The sequence below is a fragment of the Eumetopias jubatus genome, unplaced genomic scaffold, assembly GCF_037043125.1.
Source record: "Eumetopias jubatus isolate StellerSeaLion01/CBP00866 unplaced genomic scaffold, mEumJub1_p1.0 scaffold_5, whole genome shotgun sequence".
NCBI classification, from domain to species: Eukaryota; Metazoa; Chordata; class Mammalia; order Carnivora; family Otariidae; genus Eumetopias; species Eumetopias jubatus.
This window is the reverse complement of record NW_028274811.1, coordinates 73,499,284-73,525,361: the sequence shown is the minus strand read 5'-3', so window position 1 is coordinate 73,525,361 and position 26,078 is coordinate 73,499,284. Positions and strand designations below refer to the sequence as shown.

Sequence of the window (26,078 nt, the reverse complement as noted above, 5' to 3'; positions counted from 1 at the left end):
AGGATAATCACTCTCCCTTTTTCCTTTTGCCCCGTCATTTGGAAATAAGGGATGATTTCAAAAAATTAAAGGCTTATCATATATCTTTTGTAACTCAGAAACATGTAGTGTGGTTTCTTGCCTCGTGATGGTTATCAAAATGTTGGTCAACTCTAGACTGACGAAGAATAAATAGTCTAGATAATTTTGTAAGCATTGACAAAATCTGCATATTCTGAAGTTAGGGTCGTGTGTTTTCTTGTTAATTCATACTATTTGCATTGTCATAGTCCTATGTTGAAATGACGTTTTTGAAATCTGAAACGTTTTGGTTTTGACTTCTTTTTTTTTCCCCGGAAAACTTACTAAACATGATATATTTCCTTGCCTCAATAAGTCAAGAGTCCTAAATAAAACCTGCTCTTGGTAACTGAGGCTTATTGTTTGAAAACTGGCTTTTTTGTTTGTTCAATGTGAGTGAAGTAAATATTGTGCTAGAACTTGCTTTAGATAAACTTGTTTGTTTTTCATAAGATTATGGTATGAAGCATATCTATATAGGACAAGTTTATCTTTCTATAAAGTTAATTATTGAAAGGTGTGAGGCACCCTTCCTCATGTCATTTTTTTCTGTTGCCAAATAATCTCTACTGTTTTTATTGGTGATTTTTGATTTGATTGTCGAAAGTGTCGACAATCACACTTTCTTTTTCCCTGCAAGATTACTTTATGTGCCATTTTGCTTTCTTTGTCACTGTCAACCATTTCTTCCAACTTACATTGCTTTTTATAAATCAGATGTGGAAAGTGATGACTATCCCTCAACAACTGAAGATTTTATGCAAATAGTTTCCCCCCTCCAATGTAGACCAGTTTCTTACATGAGAATTTTTTTTCCAGCAGAATATCAGGCCATGATTTCCTCATGTCTCCAGATATTTGTCTTTAACATCAGTCTGAATGCAAGCAACACAAAAAAACCCCTATATTTTCAATACAATGAGATTTAAAAGTCCTGCATACTGTCTTCTTGAGAGAACAATATTCCTGTGAAGTCTTTTGAGATATTTTATACCAACCTGATTTCTCATCCTTTTGGCAAAAATTACAACACATGATAGACAAGTGGACCTCTGGATGTGTTGGGATCAATGTGTCCTCCTAATCCCACAGGTTTTATTCAGTGAGGCCCCGTCAGTATGAGAAACTCACTCTATTTTGCTTAAGCCTGGTTCTCTTCACCAGCACTGCTAGAGTAGAATTTGGCAAGCCTTAGTACAATGGACCTGTCTAATCAGCATTGTAGAGGGAAGACTACTCACTAAGTGGTTGCTGAGTGAATGAAGGGATGAATGGAAGGGCTAGAGCTATTCAAAAGTTCTCTGGAAACGTTTCAAAAGCACTTTTAGTTATATAATGATGTTCCTGCCTTCTGGTTTCCAAGTCCTTTTAAGTCTGGCAGATGTATCTGACCTTCTCCTCTTCCCTAGCTGGTGGCTTGGCTTTTCTCAGCCCGTACTTTAGTTCTTGTTCGTGCCGGCGGGTGTGAAGGGAGGACATGACACCTACTAACTGGCCACCATATTGTATTCACGTGGAGGATGGAGGAGTGATTTCTACTTCTGAGGTCTCTGGCTCCGGGATGCATTTCTTGGTGCCAATCTCTGACTCTGGCTACCCTTTTTTGGCACCCAAGTCTCCTTTTCTGACCCCTGATGTTGCACGCCCACATCTGGATTCCAACACCTTGCTGACATAGGCTCACTCACTTATGATCTCTAAGTCTTGATCTCTGCTTAGATCTTAGCTCAAGCTAATTTCCTGCTGCATCGCTGTCACTTCTCCTCAAACCCAACGCCTTGAACCAGATTAAAATCCCAGCCTCGACCCAGAATCCTATGCTCACTAGCCTGGTCCACTCTGTTGCCTCTTGAATGCCAAGTGTGTGAACTCTGGGTCAGACATTTGGTCAATTGCTTTTCACAGTGACCACATGTCTAATGCTGAGCCTATTTAGGAAACACTAAAGCCTCCCTCCAGAAAATCTGCATTGCCAGTTAATTACATTTGCCTATAAAGGATGTCTTTATACCTGGAGGGCTAGAATACAGCTGATCTTTTTGGGGAGCACTGTTCATTGTCTCTGTGATCCTGCTTCCTTCCTTCCTAATTTGAAGTCCTTATCATGTCGCCTCTTTAACATCATCACCCTTTTCCTCAGTTCTGCCTGCTTCCCTCTTTCCCCTTAAAATTCTCTCTCTCTCTCTCTACTTGCAAGATCATTTTCATAGTGAATCATTAAGCATCTGGAGCTGTGCTGTCTCAGATGGAGCCAGTAGCCACACTTGGCTCTTGAACGCTGGAAATATAGCAAATTTGAGTTGAGATGTGCTATAAGTGTTCGATGCACACTGGATTGTGAAGGCTTAGCACAAAGAAAAGAAGGTAAAATGTCTCATTATTAATTTTTTATGGTGCTTGCACATCAAAATAATATTTTGGGTATGTTGGATTAAATGGAATATATTATTAAAGTTCCTTTCCATTTTTTAAAAAAATATGACTACCTGAATATTTAAAATTATGTACGTGGCTCACATTTTTATTTCTAGTGAACCGCACCGATCTAGAACAGGGATTCAAACTTCACTGCACACGGGGACCATCTGAGAAAAGAAAATGAGCGGGGAGGGTTTGATGGGGTTCATGGTGAACACAGGAGCTCATGCCCCTTTGAGGGGCAGCTGCTCTTCAGCTTCAACGGGTTATTGTCATATCGTGAAAGAGGCGTTGCTGCCAGAATTTCTGGATTCTTTAATATAAGCCAGAAACCTGGATTTTCATGTGAAATCTCCAGATTCTTGAACTTTTGGAAAATTATTTGAAAAAAAATTTTAAGCTGTAGTCCAAATAAAATAAATCTCTGGGCTGAGTTTAGCTATCAGTTTGAACTTCTGGCTCAGAGAGCTGAGGTCTGATTTCTCCTCTCCTCTCCCAGTGCCAGGCATATGTTATCTGGGACATAGGAGGTGTCAATGCATTTTACAAAATAATGGAATCAGGAGTGGTGGAATTGAAGCCAGAATGCAGTAGGCTGAGGGGTGTGAGAAAGAGGAGCTGGGGACAGGGAAAGAAGCCAAGCAGTTTGGCTTTTTAGGAGATAAAAGAAAGTGGTAGTAGGAGGGCAGGAGCCATGTTGGGATGGGCTCTTTGGAAGATTTTTGTTTTTTTAATGGGTATCACCTGAGTGGGTTAATAAGTAGGAGCCTATGGAGAGGGAGAGGTTGACATTTAAGGAGAACAGAGGGATAAATGAAGGGGTGAGCTACCTCAGGGCATGGGTCGGAGTGGGCCCCAGAGTCTTGGGGAGGTGGTAGCCTCAGCCAGAAGAAGGGTTCCTCTTCCATTGCAAACGGAAGGAGACACTGTGGGCGTGGATGCAGGTAAGCAGTAGGTTTGGTGTCAGCAATTTAGGGGTGTTTCCACCTGATGGCTTCTGCCTTATTTTGGAGTGTGGTTAGGATTTGGGCACAGGGAGATGGTAGTGGTGGCAGGGCCAGGCGGGGGGCGGGGTTACTGCCACAGCCACGGAGGTGAATAAGTGTGCTGTGTATTCAGAACATGGGAGTCAGTGATGGGACTGAGGCCTGCGGTTCAGGAAGGAGGGTATGGGAAGTAGAGGTGGAGATGAAGCTGTGGCCAGACTGGGGGGCCGAGCAGTGCATCCAGGGCCGCTGTAGGGAAACCTGGAGGCATCTGAGCAGGAGAGACAGAGTCAAGTGAGCATCAGAAGGAGAAGTTAGCAGCAGAGACCACAAGAGTCATAGGGGGAGCCTGAAGCTGGGCAGTCACCTGACCTTGGGGATGGGAAGAGAGGAGATTTGAAACAGCAGGGATTTGGCTGAAACTTCAAGGCAAGGGAGAGTGGAAGGAAGTAATCGCACCACGTTTTCCCTTTTACTTATGTCTTTGGTTTTTCTTGGTTATGTTAAAAAAATGCTTTTATTGAAAAGTCTTTTTCTGGGGAAGGGAGAGGGAAGGTTGAGTTTTGAATTTGCATTTATGGTGGAGGGTGCCAGGCTCCTGAGCACCAGATTGTCACCTATTTCCCGTAATAGCTCATATTCTTTGTAGTTATTTTGAATTCTTCCTGAATGAAATAGTTTTCCTTTTCTCTGCAGCGTTCGGCACTGAAAATAGTGTTGGTGGGGTAAGAGAAAGAGAAACAGGTTTAACATGTTTGTTAAACAAAATCAGGTAAAACAAGGAAACCTCCCACATGACTCGGTTTCATAGATTCTTATGGACCTGATGTCAGAATGGCTAAATATCTGGAGAAATAGTTGAAATGAAAAGTTTTAGAATCCACGGGCTCTGTTGGAAATTTTCATTCTTGAGGCGTTTTGTGCCTCAAACATTAAAATATGCTTTCTTTCTCAGACGAAAGATTGATCTGTGCATGGCAAATGATCAATTTCTGAAAATTGCAAATAGATACCTTCTCAAAATAGAAACCATATTCTATTTAGACCCTTAAGCCATATTTGACTCCTGTTCTTTTATTGAAATGTAAAATAGCTTTTCATAACAGAAAAATTCAGCATTTCTGTAGTTGCTTTTAAATAGTATTTTCACCACACCAAATTAGAAGTCTGAGTGTTTTCCTAAAGTATCTTTTGAGATGGAATAGATTTTGGAGAAAGGCTCTCTGTCACTACAGAGCTGTTGCCAAGGCTCATGCTCCCTAGAGGTGGGAAACCCTGACTCAGCATGCCCCCCCCACCCTTTCCCCATCTCCTTTCTTTGTTTCCATCTGCTTTTTTTTTTTCTAAGATTTTATTTATTTATTTGACAGAGAGAGACACAGCGAGAGAGGGAACACAAGCAGGGGGAGTGGGAGAGGGAGAAGCAGGCTTCCCGCGGAGCAGGGAGCCGGATGCGGGGCTCGACCCCAGGACCCCGGGATCATGACCCCAGCCGAAGGCAGAGGCTTAAATAACTGAGCCACCTAGGTGCCCCTTCCCTCTGCTTTTAAAGAGAACCTGGAGTTGAGGGACAGGGGTGGAGTCCAGCTGTGATTGTGACTGCCCTTGCATACATGCCAAATCAACTCTGAGTTTCAAGTGAAAAAACCATTTACCTAACCATTTTGGTTGTCACCCCTCAATCCTTTCCTGCTCCCTTTGTCTCCCTAGACAGCATTCATCTACTCTAGACCCAGCTGGGGCTTTTGTGACTCTCTGGCCTGCTGTGTGGGGATCAGCTGAGCGAGGCCGGGGACCAGGCGGAGAGTCTTTTCCTTTTCCAGTTTCCCAGGCCCCATGCCCTCTGCCTCTTTTCAAGGAAGATGCAGCTTTGTTAAGTGATCTTATATTTATTCCTTTCTGCCTGACATTTTCACTTTCTCTGACTTGAACCTTTTTTCTCCCTGTGTATATGCCAGAACAGGAGGAAGAACTATATGGAACTTACTAGGAAGGGATTTTTGTGTATTTTGGATTATCAACCATGGTTGGGCCGTTCACCTCTCACAGGACTTCCCTGGTGGAGTAGTACGTGGGTCTTGGCTCTTCATTCTCTGCCCTGCTGCTCCCTGCCTTTCAGCTGTTTTACTTTTCTTTCTTTTTGGGAACACGGGCAGGGAAAATAAAAAAGGTAAGTCAGGCACTTTTTTATTAGAAGTTTTTATAATTTTTCTTATAGTGAGGTTTAAATAATTAGCTCCTATGATGTTTTGGCATTTTGTATTGCTTTGCCATATTGCTATACACACACAGTTATGTCTTCACCAGGTATGTTGTATAGACACACCTATTCTTTCACACACATATATTTTCCTCTGGGATCAAAGATGACCACAACTCCGAAATTCTTCTACTTCTTTATTTTATTTTATTATTTCTCTTTTTCTTTTAAGTAGGCTCCATGTCCAACATGGGGCTTGAACTGATGACCCTGAGATTAAGAGTCACATGCTCTACCGACTGAGCCAGCCAGGCACCCCAGTATTCTTCCACGTCTAAATTTAATGTGACAGTACTACATTTCAATGATAACTTTGTCTTTACAACTGGTTTAAGTCTATGTAGTCTGAGTAGTTGTATAATAATCAGCTCAGCCAAAGAGAGAGAAGAAAAAACCCAATCAGCAGTTTTCATGGTTTACTGTGGGGTGTGTTCTGCAAAGGGAATGAGTAATCTTATTTTGAATTTGAACTAATGTATAAGGAATGCCTTTTCTTCAGCAGAATGATTACTCTTTCCTAAGTAGCTATCTTATTTATAGCCACCATGGAAAAGAATCATTCCCTTAAGCTTTTGAAACCTAGAAGTCACAACAACCAATATCTACCATTAGTATTTTCAAGCTGGGCCTGGCTTTTCCCTCACAAAGACATCCTTAGAGCTAAAAATAGGGAGGTGTTTTGGCGAGCTTCATTATTGGTATAGTTCATGTTTTAATTAGAGAAAAAGTGATACCTTTAGGATTGTAAAGATGTATTCTCATCTGAGGATATTCCTGGTACTCATGAGGAAGCTCATTTTGTGAAATCACTTCAAAAGACAAGTCAGAGAATAACTGAGTTAGGCCTTTGTTTTTGTTGGTGGCTTAAAAAAATGTTCTGTTTTCTGTTACTATTGCTAGCGATGCTCACTGACTGTTTTTGAAAATATGTTCTTATGCCATTTTGTTACTTTTTTCATCCTCTTAATTTTATCTGGATAGCATCCTGAGTGGTGTATTTATTTGTGTCCATTTCATATTTTAAAATCTATTTTTTTCTTTTAGGCATATAAATCCAATGTGAGTTTTCAGTAGCTACACAAATTTTGTTTGTAAAATGATGCTAGAAATTGGTCATGGAAACTAGTTTTGCTTAAGTGCCCATGAAGTGCTTTCTAGTGGTAAGGCTTGGCTTTACGACCCTGCATTTGAATTAACTTTTGTAAAATCGCAGTACATGTTCCATCTTCTGAAATTAGGTCACATGAGGGAGGACATGCTGAGTGTGGTCCACCCCCACCCACCTGGGCTGGGCTCTCTTTGTGATTGTATCCTCTCACCTCTGACCTTTGACCCACCAACCACAGGGCCTCTCACCTTGGTGCCATTTTAAAATGACACTTTATACCTACTCTCAAAAATCACTAAACCTACAGAGTATTTATTATGTATTGGCACTATTCTAGGTGCTCTATATATATTAGCCCATTTATCTACTACAATACTTTCTGAAGTAGGTTTATTACCTTTTGCATTTTCCAGATGAGGAAACTGAGTTATAGGAGATTAAGGGACTGCTCCAAAGTCACACATCAGTATAATTTGGATTCTACAAAGGAAGGCTGTCTGAAGTAGGTTGTGCCCGAGGAGCCCAGCCTAGGGAAATGGAACTCCAGGGGGAAGTTTGGATGAAGTTTTAAAGCCTTGTCTTTTTCCCCATCTCAGTAGTAACATGACAGCTCTTCTGTTGTTTCCTTCCTGTCATAACAAGTAAGTTTATTAAAGACAGACTTAATGTAACAGAAGATTTTGGTGTCAGGCATAATCCTAGGTCTCCCACTTCTTACTCTTAAGTCCTCTTAGCTCTCTTTGACTGCTAGATAAAGATATTGCTAGCAACTTTTGAATGTCCATCTTACTTTAAAAAAAAAATTCTTCCTCATCAGGTAACCCCGCTAGATCATCACCACTATTCCTGTTATTGATATTGTTATTAGGAATGCTTTGTAAGTTATGAGACCCTTATAATTATGTATTATCTATATTTTCCAGCCTCCCCTGGCTTCTCTCATTAAGGCTTTCTTATTCTGTGAAAGGCATGGTATTAGAGAAAGGGTATGAAATGAAATAGATTTATTTGCTAGGCATTATTTACATGGTATCTCAAATAGTCATTATAGATTATGTGTATTATCTCACTCAAAACCTCACAGTGGTTTTTACAGAAAGGAATTATCAGCGCATTTTATATATGGTAGATAATGAGAGAGGTCAGTTTGTATGCAGACCAGGTTCTGTCCATAGTTAGTAAGTGGAAGAGCATGGGTAGCAGACATCTGATTTCTGCCAGGCCATAGTTTCCGGAAACCCCCCACTGCACTGATTAGCGAGGCCACATCCGTGCACTAGTGCCAGGTACATGACTGGTACCCAAACCATTGATTCGTGGTTCATTCTGACATTCCTTTAACACCAGTCTTACCAAAGGGTCTGAGTCTCAACTTTGTTTTGGAGAGACAACTGGAAGAATGTGCCATTATTGGTTGGAGGAAAGTATCCAGAAAGAGTGAGTGTGAATGGGTTAGTTTGTTTATTTGCATACTCAGTTCTGAGAGCTCATAAGTGAACATTTTTCAGATCATTCTTGTTGTGAGTTCCATACATATATCTGGACTTCCAATCATGTTGTTAAATACCTGTGAAAAATAAAGCTATGCATTCTGCAGTTAGTCTAGGTGTTAGGATCTCTGGACAGGCAAACAGCTTGTTGTCTAAGCAACTAGTTGTCAGTGACTATGCCTGGTTGGGGTATATTCCTTTAGCAAGAAAAAGGCGAGATATATCTTCTGAATTTGGTACGACTTCTACTGTTTCTTGGTAGTAATAATAATAATAGCACTAAAATCTTAGTCGTGAGTGCTTCGCAGGCATTACTTCTAGGCTTTGAGACAACTCTAGAAGAGGCCAGGATTCTTAGCCTCATTTTATAGATGAATCAGTCGAGGCTCAGAAAGGGTGAGGAAATTGCTCGGGTCACATAGCTGGTAAGTGGTGGAGCTGGGATTTTTGTACCTGAGTAAGTTAAGTGGTTGGCTCCAAAACTCATGAGTCTAAATGCCATGGTGCATAGCTTTCCTCCACACTGAAGTTGCTACATATGCTCATGAGCGCTGGCTTTTCTAGATGTCTTGGAATGGTGAAAAGATTTGGTTAAATGTTTTCTATGATGAACCAGCCCCACATGTATATATGTAGCTGGAAGATCTCCTTCTGCTACCGTACCAACAGTTTTGGTAATAGATCTCTCTTCTTTTCTCTCTCCCTTCCCCACATATTTATGAAATATCCTACCCTATGGTAGACGTGGTATCTTGTTAATACCTTGATAAAGAAGACACATCAGTTCCTGCTCTCTGAGAATTTATGGTCTAGTAGGGGAAATTTCCATTACAGTTTTTAAAATACACAAATCATGTTCCATTATAATTGTAATAATGGATTCAGAGGAGTACAGAGAACTACAGATAATCAATTGTAAGTGGTCCCAACCTAAGCTTGCAGGAAGGAGAGGGGCAGGGAAGGCTTCCCGAAGAAGTGACATTTAGGAGGAGGTACAAAGAATGAACAGGAGTTGGCCAGATTTGGGAGGGCAGAAGGAAGTAAGGGATGTGGCAGATAGTTCTGGGCACTGGACAGTACAGCAGAAGGCACTTAGAGCAAGTTTGCCCAGGCAGCTGGAATTTGGTAAGAAGGAAAGTATGGGGGATCAGTCTGGAACGGTTGGCCGGGGCCAGGTTATGCAGGACCTTGTGGGCCAGGGAAGATGTGGACTTTCACAAGTTCTGAAGCCGTCTTGAGAGCTCTGATGCTCCTCTATGAAGAGGAGAACTATCTTCAGGGAGTTCATGACTTTGGTCTGGGAATAGCTGTTCTTTGCTGCTACCCATGGGGCCACATTGTGCTCACAGATGTGGTTCGTGAAGACGTAGAAATGTTAGCTGGGGCTACTTCCCTCTCCTAAGATGTTGTATTTTAAAAATGTCTGTAAGAAATAGAAATATCTTTCCCCCTGGAAAAACAAGCCATTTCATTCTTCCTATTGCCTTTTTATTGTGCACTATTCGAAGGTAAATGAAGGCAGGAAATGCAATCTAATCTCCCCTTGTCAGTACTCAGGGGAGAGATTCTCAGAGACAGCATATTTCCCAGCCTACGTAGAGATGAAAATGAGATAAAGCCCAGTGATTTAGATGTTACCGCGGTAAATTATGGAAGACATATGTTTTGTGAGCTTCCAATTTCTTTCCTGAAGTTAGGATGGGGGAAAAAAAAAGAAGAACTTTGGGAAGGGATTCTGTAAGGGGGTGTACATTTAAATCTGTATATTTTGTTAACATAATCATGGATAATTAGGAAGACTGCTTGTTGAACAGATCTGAAACATGGGCAGAGAGATTTAAGTTTTATATTTTCCTGTATATTTTCTTAGATATAAAATCTAAGTTTTATATATTCATGTACAGCCAATATTCACCTTTTTGAAACAGATCGGCTGTAGTGCCTAAGCAACAAGGAAAGCTTAAAGGGTATAAAACCTCATCATGATATTTTTATACAGTGTTACAGTAGGAAAAAAAAAAGGAAATATAAAAACTCCTTAATGAGGCTCTAGTCCATCAATCAAACCTGAAGTAGTCATATCAGCAGCCTATTTGCTACTTTATGAAACCTCCAGGGTATGCATTCTAGCATGTCCAGCAAATGAGGGCTCAGAAGTTATACCAAGACCTTCCCAAGTGAGGCCTGCCAATCAAGCTTTGATCTCTCCAGCCAACCACAGTGATGACCTGCATTCTCTTCATAAAGAAATACAAATGTAGACAAATCCATTATTATTGATTCACCTTCAAGCAAGGAAGTCGATGACTTCCACCCCATGGACTCCAAAAACCTCAGTTAGTACCTTTGGGTTAAAAGGAAGACTCAGTGATAGCTCTCATGAAGTAAGATGGCCCCATTAGCACTACAAAAAAAAAAAAATTCAAAACCTGAGTCTTTGAATTTTCAACCATGACCTTTGATATTTATTTATCCCAGAAACTTGCAGGGGACATGGATTGGTTCTCAGAAGGACAGAACTATAGACTGGCTTCCTAGAAAGACAAGCAAATGTGCCCAGAAATAAAAAGCTAGTTGTAGCCTGCAGCATTTACTGGGACCAGTATATGATTGGAACCCTAATTTGGTCACAACTGGAGTTTATTGTTAATATTGGGTTCTGTTGCCTGAAAGTTGATTTCTCTTCCCTTCTATAGAGTCTTCTTTGGGACTGAACCACTGAAAAGCAAGATTTCTTTACTAGAGGACGTGATACGGAATCCTGTTAGTTATCCTCCTCAAGAGTCAACATTTGCTGCCTATGGGCTACACTCCATGTCTCTGTTCTAGCTTCTATGGATCCTTGCCCCTGCCCTCCAGGGATTTGTCCTCTTAGCTGGGGAAATAGTAAATATACACAAAAGATAAATGTCACTATCAGGTAGTGTAGACACCCACTGTTAAGTAAATGAAACCATGGGGATTCCTCTTCCTAGGAGATACAGAGGCTCAGTTACCTCATGGTAACTGCTGTTGGTCTAGTTTGCACCAGCACTAGTGTGAATAGACTTTTGTCCCCTCAACTCTCTCTACTAGTTTTCTCTCAGTGATTCCATGGCCATGGTTGAGAAATAAATGTGCTAGAAAAGGTAAAAGCCCACACTCTGGAGTCATTTTGAAGAAAGAGCTTTGTTTAAGTTAGAAGGCAATTCTCAAACCTAAGAGGTGGCTAATTCAGAGGGATGTGGATCTGTGCTGTGTGCTCTGGGCCTTGACAAATGGAATCATCCTTAATTCCTTCTAAAAGAAACCAGCCATAGACCTAACCTGGAGCTCCCTGATTCTCTGCTTGGGACAGCAGCCTATGAGAAGGAGAGCAGGTGGCGCTGGGGGTCGGGGGGAGTGTGAGGGCCTGCTGGACAACTGATGCCTGGTGTGCCAGGAGCCAGGAGATGCACCTGCTACTGAGGCTGGGCCTGTGGGTTCTGCCAGGTGGGCCAGGCTTGGGAGCACACAGTGGTTCCCATGATAATAATGGGAACATCTGGGGAGAAGTGGGCAGGAATGCAGATGTCTAATGAGATGAATGGAGCCCAGACACAGAGATGTAAGGACTCTTTCCTCGTAAGTGAGAGAAGCTCAACTCTTCCCGGCTATGGCTACAACAGAGGGTATATTGGCTCACCCCTGACGAGACCCAGAGCAGGCTGGACGCAGAGCTTGAAACAATGCCATCAGCTCTCTCTGTCTCTGCCCCTTCCCTCCTTCTTACCTTCGCTCAGAATTCTTTGGCTCTGGGCATCTTCCCTCTCAGGTTGTTTCCTCCGGCAGCCCTTGGCACACAGTTCTTTGGAGGGAGTCTCACTGGAATGATTGCACTCTTACTCTACTCCTTGTGGCCAGGGGATGGGTGCTTGCCCAGGTCATGGGTATACCTTGGAGCCCCAGAGTGAGGGGAACCCAACCTAAACAATGGGGACTGAAAGTGGGAGAGAAGCAGGTCCTTAAAGGCAAATCGGATTGCTGTGGGCATTTTCTGAGATAGCATGTGGTCTTTGTCAGCTTCCGCCATGGCATACAGTGGCCAGAGGCAGAAAGCACAGAAGGTGATGGTGCAGCCCATCAACCTCATCTTCAGATACTTGCAAAATAGATCTCGGATTCAGGTGTGGCTTTATGAACAAGTGAACATGCAGATAGAGGGCTGTGTCATTGGTTTTGATGAGTGCATGAACCTTGTATTGGGTAATGCAGAAGAGATTCATTCTAAAACAAAGTCAAGAAAACAACTGGGTCGGATCATGCCAAAAGGAGATAATATTACCCTGCTCCAAAGTGTTTCCGACTAGAAATGGCCAACAAAGTGAGAAATTCTTGAGAAGGCCATGTAGTTTGTTTTTTTAAATGTCCTTTTTTGGGAGTATAGTTGTAAAACATTTGTTCACATTGTTTTGATTACCTTCATGTTATTACTAGATGACAATAAATGCTATGGGATTGTTTTCATTAAAAAAAATATTGCTGTGGGCAAGCAAAAATTTCCCATGTGCACTTGGGGTTGTGTCAATAATCAGTAGTTGGGAAGATGAATGATCAGGCACCTAGAACATTGATCTGTGAGCCGCTGGATCTAGTTACTGGTCTGGGCCACAGGGCTCACACCAGCCCTGCAGGAGAAGACAGTTTTTCCTGTGTTTTTAATGTAAAATGAGCATAGTGTATAGAATAAAAAAGTATGTCAGATTCCTTTTTTAATGCCTTTCTATACTATTGTAAAGCCATAGTAGTGAGATGAGTAGTTTTAAAGTCAGCTTTGGTACAAATGATAACACTTGAGTTAACTTAAAGGCTCTCATTAATTGAGGCCTAGAATGTTGGAAAAGACCCTATAAATCATACTTTCCATAGATAGATAGTGATGCTTGGGAATAAATATACTGAGGAAGTTAAAATACTGTCTTCTCCTTTTACAGAGTCTAGTATACGAGCAAGTCCTGATTCACACCCCACTTAGAAGCAGTTTCATTTATGCAGATATGCTTTAGCAGTATTCATCCATCGCTGCCTTAGTTTCTCTACTGTCCTGACTCTCACACTCTGGAAAAAATTTTCCTTTCGAGGATCTCTAGTTTCAGTAGAAAGGAAGAGAAGGAATCGTGCAAAGGAAGAATGGCTGAGGCAAGCTGCCCACCTCTGGGGTGAGGATCCTACTGGTTGACTTCGCCATGGCAGAGAGAGGACTGGGCAGAGTGCCTTCCGGAGCTCACTAAGGTGCTAGCCCCTCCAAACCCCACATTTCTCTTCTGTAAAACTGGGAGAATAACACACTTATGCAATGGTGTTCTTTAGAGTGAGTTCCTGCCACATGGTAAACGCTCAAACATATTCATTATTCTCCTATGCTGCCTGCCCTCCCACCCCCCGTCACTGTTAATAGGCTGTTATTCTCCAATATTTGGCTTAACAGGTATTTGTTTCCTTTAAAAGTTACACCCTTGTCTTCTGGAACCTTAAGGACTGATCATTCCTACTCTAGCATGAATTAATTCACTTAGATTCTTTCCTCCTCATTCCTGGATAGAAAACTAAATTTTGATGGGGGTGGGTGGAGTTGGGAGTGGAATGAAGTGGCTTGATCTGTCAAATTTGGGGCAGTGACCTGGGCCTGAGGGGCTGCTGCAACACTTAGTAGTCGGCAGGCGTGCGAAGAGGCTGGAAAATAGTAGAGCTTTGAATGGAGGTGTGCGGGAAGGGAGAATGCTGTCTGAAGACTTTCTTTGACCCCGAGCTTTGCTGCAGAATGACTGGATCTGGCAAAGGAGTGAGCAACCTACCGTGTTCTCCTCCTGTCCCTTATAATTTCTTGCCCCCAGAACTTGGGCTGGAGCTGCTAGGACTGTATTAGGAGGTCTCATCTGGAAACCAGCCCCATTTGTGACATTGCTTCCCTGGGCCGATGAAGGCAGTAAACAGCTTTCTGGAACCTCACCAGTTCAGGAAACCCAGGGTCTGCCTGCACTTTACAGATAATAGTTTTGTAATGATTGGCCTTCCTACACTTGAAAATGTTTCTTCACCACAGCCCAAGTGGAGTGTCTCCTCCGAAGGGGTCACTTTTAGTTACTCCCTTTGCTTAATATATGCCTTGCACATAGTAGATACCCCACAAATGTGAAATCAAATTGAATAATTATTAAATAATTTCTCTATTAATTGAAGAAAAACTCTTAATTTTTATTTTTTTAAAGATTTTATTTATTTATTTGAGAGAGAGAGAGAGCAAGCAAGAGCGAGCACAAGCAGGGTGAAGGGCAGAGGGAGAAGCAGACTCCCCACTGAGCAGGGAGCCTGATGTGGGACTCGATCCCCGGACTTGGGATCATGACCTGAGCTAAAGGTAGACGCTTAACTGACTGAGCCACCCAGGTGCCCCAAGAAAAACTTTTAATTTTTGAAGTATTAGGAGAATAATTAGGGATAAATGATATGGTATGACATAAATGAACTTTATCTTTTAGTTTTCTGATATTTATTGAATAGCTTTGGTCATTTATTAGAAGAATATCTCAAGGAGCTGTTTAGCTGAAACTTTTTAAAAAACATTTAACACATCTTTATCAATTTCTTAATATTTATGCAACAGTGAACTTTTTCAAATAAAACATTGCATAAGTCCAAAGTTCTGTTTTTAAAGAAAGAATTTAGTTTTACCATGTTTTAATTGTCAGAACAATTATATAAAGTCTGGAAAAAAACAAACAAATAGATGAACCCAACATAAGAAAGTTAAATGCAAACTTTTGTTCACAAAGTCGTAAGTTTCTGAGTTAGGCTATCTCTTATACTCCTGAGAATATCCCACATTGCTACAACTACTGGAGGGATTTTATTTTTCAAGGTTACATAGACAGAAATCATCAGTTTCTCAAATACAGATTTAGAATGTGATTCCAAATCTTTCTCTGCTCACAGCTCTGCACATAGTCCTCCCTCGGGTTTTTTGCCGAGAACTGATTTAGGCATCTTCATCTCATTCTTGGTCCTTTTATATTATTTATATTTTTATTTTTGTGTGTCATTTCCTTTCCTTCCTAAAAGCGGGTGTGATGCCTAAGAATAGTGGTGCTTTTGGTATCCTCTGAAGGTATTTTCAGAGTGCCTATCTAGGTACTGTGCTAGGAGTAGCATGCAGGGCTTCCCCGCTCTCCTTCACCGTTTCACAACTGAAACAAACTACAAGCTCTCAGAAGTCTCCTTGGTTAAAAAAAGTGTCCATGGATTGTAGACTTCATTTTCAAGAGCTTGATCATCTTAAGACCTACTGGCAAGAGTAAATGAGCAGGCAAAGACTTAGTGAGAGCAGAGCCATCGTGGAAGCTTCAGTGCTCCAGCCATATCCCCTCCTCTGGTGATGTGCCCTTCCTCCCACCTCTGGGGCTGTAGGTTGTGTGGCTTCACAGCTGTGTCCCTCTGTGGGGATGCTCAGAGCCAATGACTGCTTGATGAGAGGTTAAAGGCCCAGCCCTCCTCCCTCCATTTGGGGCATCTCTGCAGTCCAGGCTCCAGTGCTCCCGGTGGGATCTATTTCAACTCCGTTGAAACCACACTGTGGGTCACCTTCTCCCTCCCAACCTTCCCCCCTCACGTCTCTAGGGGCATCTTAAGGGGCACTGCCTTTGCCCCAAAAAACCATCTGCATGCAGCTCTTCATCACAGAGAACGTTTCTAAGAAACTCATTCTAACAGACACCATTGTTGAATTTCTTGAAGTGATCTCGAAGTTTTTGGAAGAAACAATTAGATGTCATGGAAACAATGACAATGGTTTTGAAGAGTTTGGTGATACATGGACATTTTGAAGACAATCAAGGGAAGTTTTGCTGGTGTGGTTACACCCAGGCTTAAAATAACATTTACGGGAGGATGAAGAAACGCAAATGTGCCGGAGGGATGAGCATTAGGTGGCACCAGAGGGCAGTGAAGTTAAAAGGAGATAGACAAATACTACAGGAAATCATTTATTATAGAGCAAAAATTTTAAGTTTTTAAATAAGTATTTTTAAAAATATCACCAAATGCTAACGTGGGAGGAATCTTTTTTAGCTACAGAATCACACTGTGGCCTGGAGATTCAGATGTTGCAAAAAATTAGTTGAAAAGCGCCTACCACTTACTATTCATATACTATCTCACTGCAAAGATCAGGAAATGATCTTTAGCTGTCAAATTAAGAATTCTATGAATTAGGTGTTCTTTTATTATTTATAAAATAATAAGGTCTTAAGGTGGTTAAGTGTTCCTAATAGTACATTTGCCTGGAGTATAGCAGCTACTCAAATGTTTATTGAATGCATGCAAGAATAGGTGGATAAGGCTGGGAGTTGAATGCAAATCCTGGATTTTTTTTTTTACTGTTGAGAGGAATGGAACTTACTTCAGAAAAGCTGCACAATCTAATGGGACTTCCAGTACTTTTGGTTATTATTGCAATTAGGTAAATATGTAATCTTGACTTTTTTAAAAACATAGAATGAACTTCTAAGAATCTATTACTGGACATAATCAAAGGTATGAACCAAAATCTCCATGTAGATAATTGTTCATCACTCTGTTACTTTTAACAGGGAAAAATTGGAAATGGCTCAAATATAATGCTTAAAGAATTTAATAAACTGTAGGTATGTGATAATTTAAAATATTTTCAAAACATTTATTAGTATGCATTTTAAATGAACTTTATTTTTAGAACAGTTTTGTAATTACAGAAAAATGACAAAGATGGTACAGCAAATTGCCATATATTCAGCACTCAGTTTCCCCTCTTTTTTTTTTTTTAGAATTTATTTATTTATTTATTTATTTGACAGAGAGAGCATAAGCAGGTGGAGTAGCAGATAGAGGGAGAGGGAGAAGCAGGCTCCCCGCCGAGCAAGGAGCCCCATGTGGGGCTTGATCCCAGGACCCTGGGATCATGATCTCAGCCAAAGGCAGTCGCTTAACCAACTGAGCCACCCAAGTGCCCCTCAGTTTCCCCTCTTATTAACATTTAGCATCACTATGGTACATTTTTTACAGTTAATGAACTGACATTATTATTAACTTAAAGTCCATACTTCATTCAGATCTCTTTAGATTTTACCTAATGTCATTTGTCTGTTCTGGGATCCCATCTAGTATACCAATTATATTTTGTCATGTTTTCTTAAACTCCTATTGACTATGACAGTTTTTTGGACATTCCTTATTTTTGATAACCTTGATAGGCTTGAGGAGAATGGTCAGACATTTTGTAGAATATTTCTCAATTGGGATTTGTCTGATTTTTTTTTTTTTTTTTCTCATTATTAGGCTGGGATTATGGGGTTTGGGAGAAAGACCATGGAGGTAGAGTGCCATTCTCATCAGATCTTATCAAGGGTGCATACTATCCACCTGACTTATTATGGTCAATGTGATCCTTGATCACTTGCCAGAGGTAGTGTTTGGCAGACTTCTGTAAAGTCATCCCCCCACCCCCACACACTTCCCATACTGTATTCCTTGGAAGGAAGTCATTGTGCACAGCTTATACTTAGGGATTGGGAAGTTATGTTCTGCTTCTGTGAGGGTGGAGTACTGACATAAATTGTTTGCAATTCAGCAGGAGCGATTTATCTAGTCTCCCCATTATTTATTTATTCAATCATTGATTTATAGCAGTATGAACTCATGGATATTCATTTTATGTGGGTTATAATTTTGTGTTATAACCCAACACTAATTAATTTACTTTTCCACTCGGATTGTTCCCACTTTGGCTACTGAGAGCTCTTTCAATTGGCTGCTGTGTCCCTTTGGCTTATTCCCATCTTTGTACGTGTATTTATTTTCTTCAGTATTTCCTTACTTTCTTACTATAAGATGCTCAAGGCTCATCTGTTGTTTCCTGCTCTAGTCCTAGAAATAACCATTTCCTGAAGAATTCCTAGGTCCTTTTATTGGGGAATGGTATTAGAAACCAAGATTTGGACATGAGGTATGCTCATTGCTATCGGGAAACATTTTTAGTGGCATAGGACAATGTTTATTATAATCTGACATTTTTTAAAAAGACTTTATTTATTTATTTGAGAGAGAGAGAATGAGAGATAGCACGAGAGGGAAGAGGGTCAGAGGGAGAAGCAGACTCCCTGCCGAGCAGGGAGCCCGATGCGGGACTCGATCCTGGGACTCCGGGATCATGACCTGAGCCGAAGGCAGTTGCTTAACCAACTGAGCCACCCAGGCGCCCTATAATCTGAAATTTTAAAAACACATGAAGTTAGATAAACAGTGATATCAATTGTGTATATGTAAAAGCTATAAATATAAGTTCATAGAAAAATAAAGAAAATAATATCAATATAGCAACAGTTCATTTATCAAAGATCGTAAGATTTTTATATTTTTATACTTTTCTTCCCCCCTCTCCACCCCAGTTCTGGATCATGAATCATACATCTGGCAATTACAGAAAAGAAACAACAGCTAGTGTCTTTTTTTAAACCTTAAAATTATTTTTTAAAAGTAAAATGAGGCACAGAGCACCTGGGTGGCTCAGTTGGTTAGGTGTCCACCTCTTGATTTCAGCTTAGGTCATGATCTCAGGGTCGTGAGATCAAGCCCCATGTCCAGCTCCATGCTGAGCACAGACCCTGCTTAAGATCCTCTCTCTCTCAAATAAATAAATAAATAAATAAATAAATAAATAAATAAATAGTAAAATGAGGGAGATCTTGTTAATGTTACTCATCTCCTCAGACTGTATTTTACCAATCATTAAGCAACATTCTCAAGGTAGATACCATGAATTGAACCAGAAGCTGTTATCAACATCTGTTCTGAGGAGAATTTGAGGACAGTTAATGTAATGAGGGAAATTTTCCAGTGACCACAGTGTGGTGAAATGTCCTTACCAGTATTAAAATAATTCAAAGACATTATTCTTATGTCAGGGTTTCTTAAACTTCAGTAATTCATAGTTTCTGCCATACCTACCCACCACCTGTACAATATGTATTTAATGGTTTTCTCTAAACTGATTTTTTAGTACACTTAAGAAACTGTTTTTCACTACCCAAAATAAAATCTCCTATCATGAAGAGAATGTGAACCGAAAACAGATTACATTGGAACAAAACAATGTTATTAAAAGTAAAAAAGTAAAGTGAAGCGTGTGCTGATGTAAAGTCAGCATGTAGAAATATGGTATAAAATTTCTTTATGGTTTTGGACCCTACTTCAGCACCTCATCTTGCTTTTTCTTGCTCCCTCCAAGTAAGCTACACTCTTCTTCTTCTTTTTTTTTTTAAAGATTTTATTTATTTATTTGACAGAGAGACAGAAGAGCACAAGCAGAGGGAATGGCAGAGGGAGAGGGAGAAGCAGGCTCTGCACTGAGCAGGGAGCCCGATGCGGGACTTGATCATGACCTGAGCCGAAGGCAGGCGCTTAACCATCTGAGCCACCCAGGCGCCCTAAGCTACACTATTCTTAATTTAGAGCCTTGGGCACCTGGGTGGCTCAGTTGGTTAAGCGACTGCCTTCGGCTCAGGTCATGATCCAGGAGTCCTTGGATCGAGTCCCACATCAGGCTCCCTGCTTGGTGGAGAGTCTGCTTCTCCCTCTGACCCTCCCCCCCTCATGTGCTCTCTCCCTCTCTGTCTCAAATAAATAAATATATAAATAAATAAATCTTTAAAAAAAATTTAGAGCCTTTTATTGGTCACAACCCTCCCCGTTATGCTCTTTCTTCTGCCTGGAACATTTAGTTCATGTCTGCTCATTTGCCAGCTATCAGCTCATCCTCAGGGAAGCTGTTCTCTGTCTTCCTGACTTGATCAAATCCCCAGTTACAGTTCTTTCCTTTATATATTCTGCTTGGGAGCACTGCTCCCAGTTGGGATGTTATAATAGTGAGATTATTTGAGTGCCCATCTTTTTTAGTTTCCTCCATTAGGGTGTGGATCTGGACACACTGTTGTATTCCAAGCACGTTGGATTGTGCCTGTCCTATAAAAGGAACTCACTAAATACTGAAATATATGAATGAATGAACATAACACTCCCTAGGTGTTTGACATTATGATTGGTGAATTCCAAATATTCCTTGTGAGTGTAGTATTTTTCCTCTCAACTTAATTTGTTTTTTCCCCAGGTCATGTTGAATTTGACTAATAAAGAGGGATAGGAATAGACACCAACTAGCTTTTTGTGTCCCTGAGAAGGATTTTGAGGGTCAAGCCTTGTCCCTCTCCCTACTCATCTCAGACTCCTGCTGGCAAGTTTGGCAGCTTGTATCCATCTGGGTTCAGCAGTGAGAGGTGCGTAGAAAGAGAGAAGCCAGAGTATTTCTCCTGACACCGCTCTGCTTCTTGGAGAGGCTCTGGCCAGGGTAATATGTCTCCTATGCCTCCAGGCCCCGCACCCCCGCCTCATTCCAGTGTGATATTTGCTTCCCTGGGTGACCTCAACACTGGGCCCCAGTCACCTCCTCCCCTTTGTCTATCCTAAGGGCGACAGTAACTGTCTGTTTTTGCCAAACTCTGGGTTGCCTTGTGGTCCCCTGAAGAGTAGATCAAGGAACGAAGCAAAAGAAGAAAGGTGTAAGGCGACGCAAACTAGGGTTCTGCCCATTTAGGTACCATGTGGCAGAACCTGATGTGGGATTTTACTAGAAGAGTTCCATGAAGTACAGTTTTTAGCCCTTTATTTAAGAGCATCTGATGTTTCCGGTTAGCCATCGATGCCCTGAGCTACAGGTGAACCACCTTCCCTTGCACTGGTTTATGGCTAAACTTCCTGATTTAGTGCTAGTATGCACACATTGCTTAGGGAGGGCAATGACTCACTGATTCTTGGGGAAGAATCGTCGAGAAGTTCTGGAGTCTAGTCCTTAAAGGCAGGCTGCATTTTGATGCTAGGGGAATTAGGCTGCCTTTAATTCCTGGTTCTCTGACCCTCTGCTTTTTATGTAATAACTAACCTTTGTTCTTTGGGCTCCTATTTAAAATAAGAAGCATGAATCACAACACTCTAATTTTATCTTTTCTGAGAAAAGGGTTAACACCAGCTCTTCTTAGTGTCCTCAGTGTACTTTCTAGCCTCGGACTCTAGGACCTATAAGTTTCCCATTCTTCATAGGACTGGGGGTGGGAGGGGGGTCAGTGCACAGCGGGGAGGAGGGGGTACCATCCTGGCTCTGCAATGTCATTCAGTTTATTATCTCCCTGCTCTTGAGTAGAAAGCTTTTAGTCTTATTTCCGTCCCAGCCCTAGTATATGGTCAGGAAATGAAAGAAGGAATTCTAAGAAGGACCACTACTCTATTCTTTGTTATTGAAATCCTATCAATTCTTTAAAATTGAGGGAAATGCTAATATCCTCAAATGTCTCTGGTTATTTCTATTTAGTGGTGTAGCTCTCCATCACATGGTGAAGACTGGCTCTTTGTCAGGCACTGGGCTAGTGCTGGGAGTACAAATAGTAGTGGTAAGATGTGGTTGCCACTCTTCAGTTGACAGCCTAGAAAGTTATTTGTTTACCTTTGGAAAGATCTGTATAGGAACAAGAATGTTTAACTCATATAATCTACAACCTCTGTATGTTTGGAACACAACATTGGCTTTCAACTTTTCATGATTATGCCCATGTTAAGAAATACATTTTACAGCAGACTCTGTACACACACATGGTTTAAAATTCAAGAAAATTCACAAGGTAACCTCTGATATTTTCCATTCCAGTCCATTTTTTAATAGAGCTGCCGGTTTGACCATTTTATTGATTTTATGACCCACTGATGGGCTGTAACCCCCAATTTGGAAAAAGCTGATGTCAGTATAATTTGGAATTGTTATACAAATTAGTATAACAATGCTCCCAAAAGATGATTAATTGACTTGGCTACATTGGAACTGAGAACGCAACATCCTGGAGTTTTTTCTCCTGCCTCTAAATTTCAGTAGCATCTATGTAGATATTTAACTTGGCAATTAATATATGCATTGGGTTTTGAAACATATCTTTCTATTGTCTTAAACACTAATTAAGTTTTTTGGTTATTTGTTTTTTCTCACTATATTTTAAGCATCTCAATATATGGCATCCATGTCTGTGTTTCGTTATAGCCCATGTGACTCACTATAATAACTTATATACTTCTATGTAAGTTATTATGTAATGTTAATTTTATTTGAGATTAGATACTGAAAGGCATCATTTGTGGATGATCAGAAAGGACAACAGGCTTTATTAATAGTTAAACTTGAGGTTAAGGTATGAGCTCTGGATCTAGTCTTCGTGGGTTGGAATTCTTGCTTCACCATTTACTAACTGTGTGGTTGTGAATGAAATGCTTCAATAGTTTATGGTTTGGGAGACTAAGTTATTCACATTTTTATTGACTGAATTTTTAACAGATGTAGTAAACTTGTCTAGCGAGTTAAAAAATCTAGGGATTTATTGCCGATTCAATAAAAAGTTAATATAATAATAGGTATTTTATGGCCCAGACTACAAGTATGTTTAGTAATCATGAAAATTGCAAACTAAACAATAGACTGTCTGATGTTAGGATATTGGATTACCCTTTCAAATGGGCAAATTTACAATTCTCCGTCCCCACCACAGTGTTTCATATGCAATGAAATGAAATGTCTTCTTTTCAGGACCTTTAATAGTCCTGTCTTTGTGTGTTAGTTTAGAGTTACACATTTATTATTTTCTTAGTACATATACCTTTATTTTATTCTAATGATGTGTCGTGTGGTTTTAAAAAGGATATATGTGAATTTGGCCCTTTCTTTAGTAATTCTTTTCATGAATTTTCATTGGGAAAGAGCAAAGACAAAGATTCACTGTGGCAGGTTAGTATAAGGTAGGTACTTAATGCATCATCTGTGTTTGGAGTACATTGTTTAATTGCATCTTGGTTCATTTTCTATTAAATTTGAACTGTGTGTGCCATACACTACCCCTTCTTCTGAACGGAGTTGTTAAACTTATTGTTGTCAGTGGGAACTTCAGAAATTATACCAGGAAAGTACTTATCCCATCCTCTGGCAATGTTCTTGTACTTGCACATAAAAATTCTTGTAGAGTATATGGATACAAAATGGATATTTTAGAAATAAATCTTTATTTCTAAAAAAGGTAATGATGTTTATATAGATGAAATTTTAAAAATCATCTCATGTGTTCTCACCCCTTAGTCTCTTGGATATTCTGCTAGTTGCCTTATAATCTGCCATATTTACTGTACTAGCTGGTGATTTTCATTTTTCCAAAAATGCCAAGTATTCTTTCCTTGAATGATTTATATGTTAGTATTGGTACTTATAAAAAACTATTTTTAACAACAATCATCTAGAAGGTACACAAAATGACCTTATTTTTCTCTTCTGCCAAGGTTGTTAATGCATTATTAAATGGAAAGATTGCCAAATTATTGATAGAATTGAGCTGCGTTTGCTACAGTGTTTAGTCTTTGGGAATTAAGTCAGTCCTGTTGACAGTATGGGGTCCAATGTTTATGATATAGTTGCTCCTCACATCTATTATTTGTCAAACTAAAGGCGGAAACAAGTAAGAATTAGGAATGTAATTTTATATATGGGAAAAATAGGAATGGAATGCCTAAGAAATTAAAAAAATATATAAAAGTACAGATCCTAGACCTATACTGCGTAGGTTCAGGTCCCAGTTGCAAAACTTATGAGAGGGTAAATGCAAATGAAAAATTAGAGGCTTAATTCTCCTTAAAAGTAACAGATGAGACTTCTACCTCCTGCCTCTTCTTAGAATATTTACTTTAGAAAACTTGTAAGTTCTCTGTCCTTTTGAAATGAGTGCAAATCTTTTAAAATGCCACATAAAACTTTGCCCCCTGGAAGACCCAGGAATATCTTTCTTGAGGACCTGTGAAGCATCTCTTTGAAATGTTAATTTCAGGGAGGATAGCACCCCAGCCTCCCAGTTTCTGTGGGAGAGGAGAAGCCTAATTTTGGTAGGTTGTCTAGTCCTGAAACTACCTTCTGTCATAAAGATGTGAGAAGTATATTCTTCCTTTGGGCAAAGCCAATTAGCTAGCCCAGATGATCACCTGAATTACCAGGTGAGTTTAGGATGAACGCTATGTGACAAATGGTACATCAAGTCCTCTAACCTGGGGCCTACTTATTGTTTATCTTATAAGTACTGCACGCTAACCGATTGTGCCACTGGAGCTGTTAGTTATTGTTTATCTTGAGAGCATGTATGTAACGGGCTGTATCTGTTTGGCTGGATACAAGGGTGAGATTTATTTCTGTCTTTGCAATCCTTTAGGGGAATGACTGTGGCGCACATCACGTTCTGGTCTGATGCTCATTCAGTAATAGAACTGTTTTCTTTCTTGTCTCCCTTTGCAGAGAGGTTTTTCTATGGCTGGCAGGAGATTTTGTTTTTAATTACATTTCCCCGGCACTTACTAGATATGTGGTTTGAGGCAAGTTTTTGAATCTCTGTGTTCCTTATCCGTTTCCTTATAGTTTCCTTATCTGTTAATTGTAGATAATAGTAGTACTTGTTACTACTGTTTTTACTAGGATTGTTGTGAAGATTAAATATAAAATGACTAAATATGTGTAAAGTTCTTAGAGCCAGGTAGTAGTAGGTAAAGTATGAGTACTAGCTATTATTATTACTATAAGTAGAAATTTAAAATGCTCACTAATATTTTAAAAAGAAGTTTTGGCTTTATTCAATTCTGGTTCCTATTCTAATACACTGTATTTCCAGAAGATTTTCAATGAAACGGCCATTAAACTAAGAAATCCATCAGCAAGACATAAAATCTCAGCCTAAATTTCACCATCCACATGGAAATTGTGGAGTTAAATACTTCCCCTAAATTTGAGAAATCTGTGAAATATTACTCTTTCATTGATAATAATAGCTCATGAGATCAAAATCCTGACCACAAAGGCTTGCATGGCCTTTGTCTACTTCTTCAACCTTAAACTCCTACCATTCTTTCCCTTGGTAACTAGAAGGTAGTCATATTGATATTCTTTAGTTTCCTCTAACAGCCAAACATGTTTCAACTCAGGGCCTTTGCACTTGCTCTTCCCTCTTCTTGGAAAGCTCTTCTTTCATTTTTTTTGCAACTGTTGGCTCCTTCTCCTCATTTTCTCACTTGACCCTGTTGTGTTTTACAGCAATTGTCACTATCCAAAATTCTTGCCTGTATTTGCTAAATCTGTGATTATGAATATAATGGATGGGTCAAAATTCAAACTTATATTGGTCTGACTCAAAATCGTGTTTTCTTTGTATGGCACTAAAAATAAACCCCCCCCCCTTCTGTCAAAAACTGTAAAGGGTCTGAGATTTTACTGCACTTGCAAGTCAACCAGTTAGTTGCCACAGTTTCATGGATGCTGACAGAAGACACTAGAACCCTGGGTGAGAGATAAAGGACTTTATGACTTATGACATAGCAGATGAGCTTTATTATATATCTGTTTTCTTTTGCTATTCATAAGTGTCACTGATTCTTCATTGCTCGCACAATAAAGTCAAAAGGACTTAGAACAAGAAATATTAGGCCCTTTGTGATGTGACCCCTGCCTAGCTCCTCTCGCAACACTTCCTTAGTCAAACTATGCTCCATTCACACTGTAGTTCTCCCTGCTTACTCATTTCAGGTGTTTCAAGTCTCCCTCTGCTTGAGATGTACTTCTCCCTTCCCTTCCATGTTTACCTCTTTCTCTCCTTTAA

The 26,078-nt window shown here is 40.2% G+C and overlaps 1 protein-coding gene and 1 pseudogene across 10 annotated transcripts in view; both read left to right on the top strand.

The window, feature by feature from the left end:
- The window catches only part of MCTP1 (multiple C2 and transmembrane domain containing 1), a 505,859-nt gene that overhangs the window by 5,291 nt on the left and 474,490 nt on the right, over positions 1-26,078 (top strand). The window lies entirely within an intron of this gene.
- On the top strand, positions 12,372-12,650 carry LOC114198045 (small nuclear ribonucleoprotein E pseudogene; annotated as a pseudogene).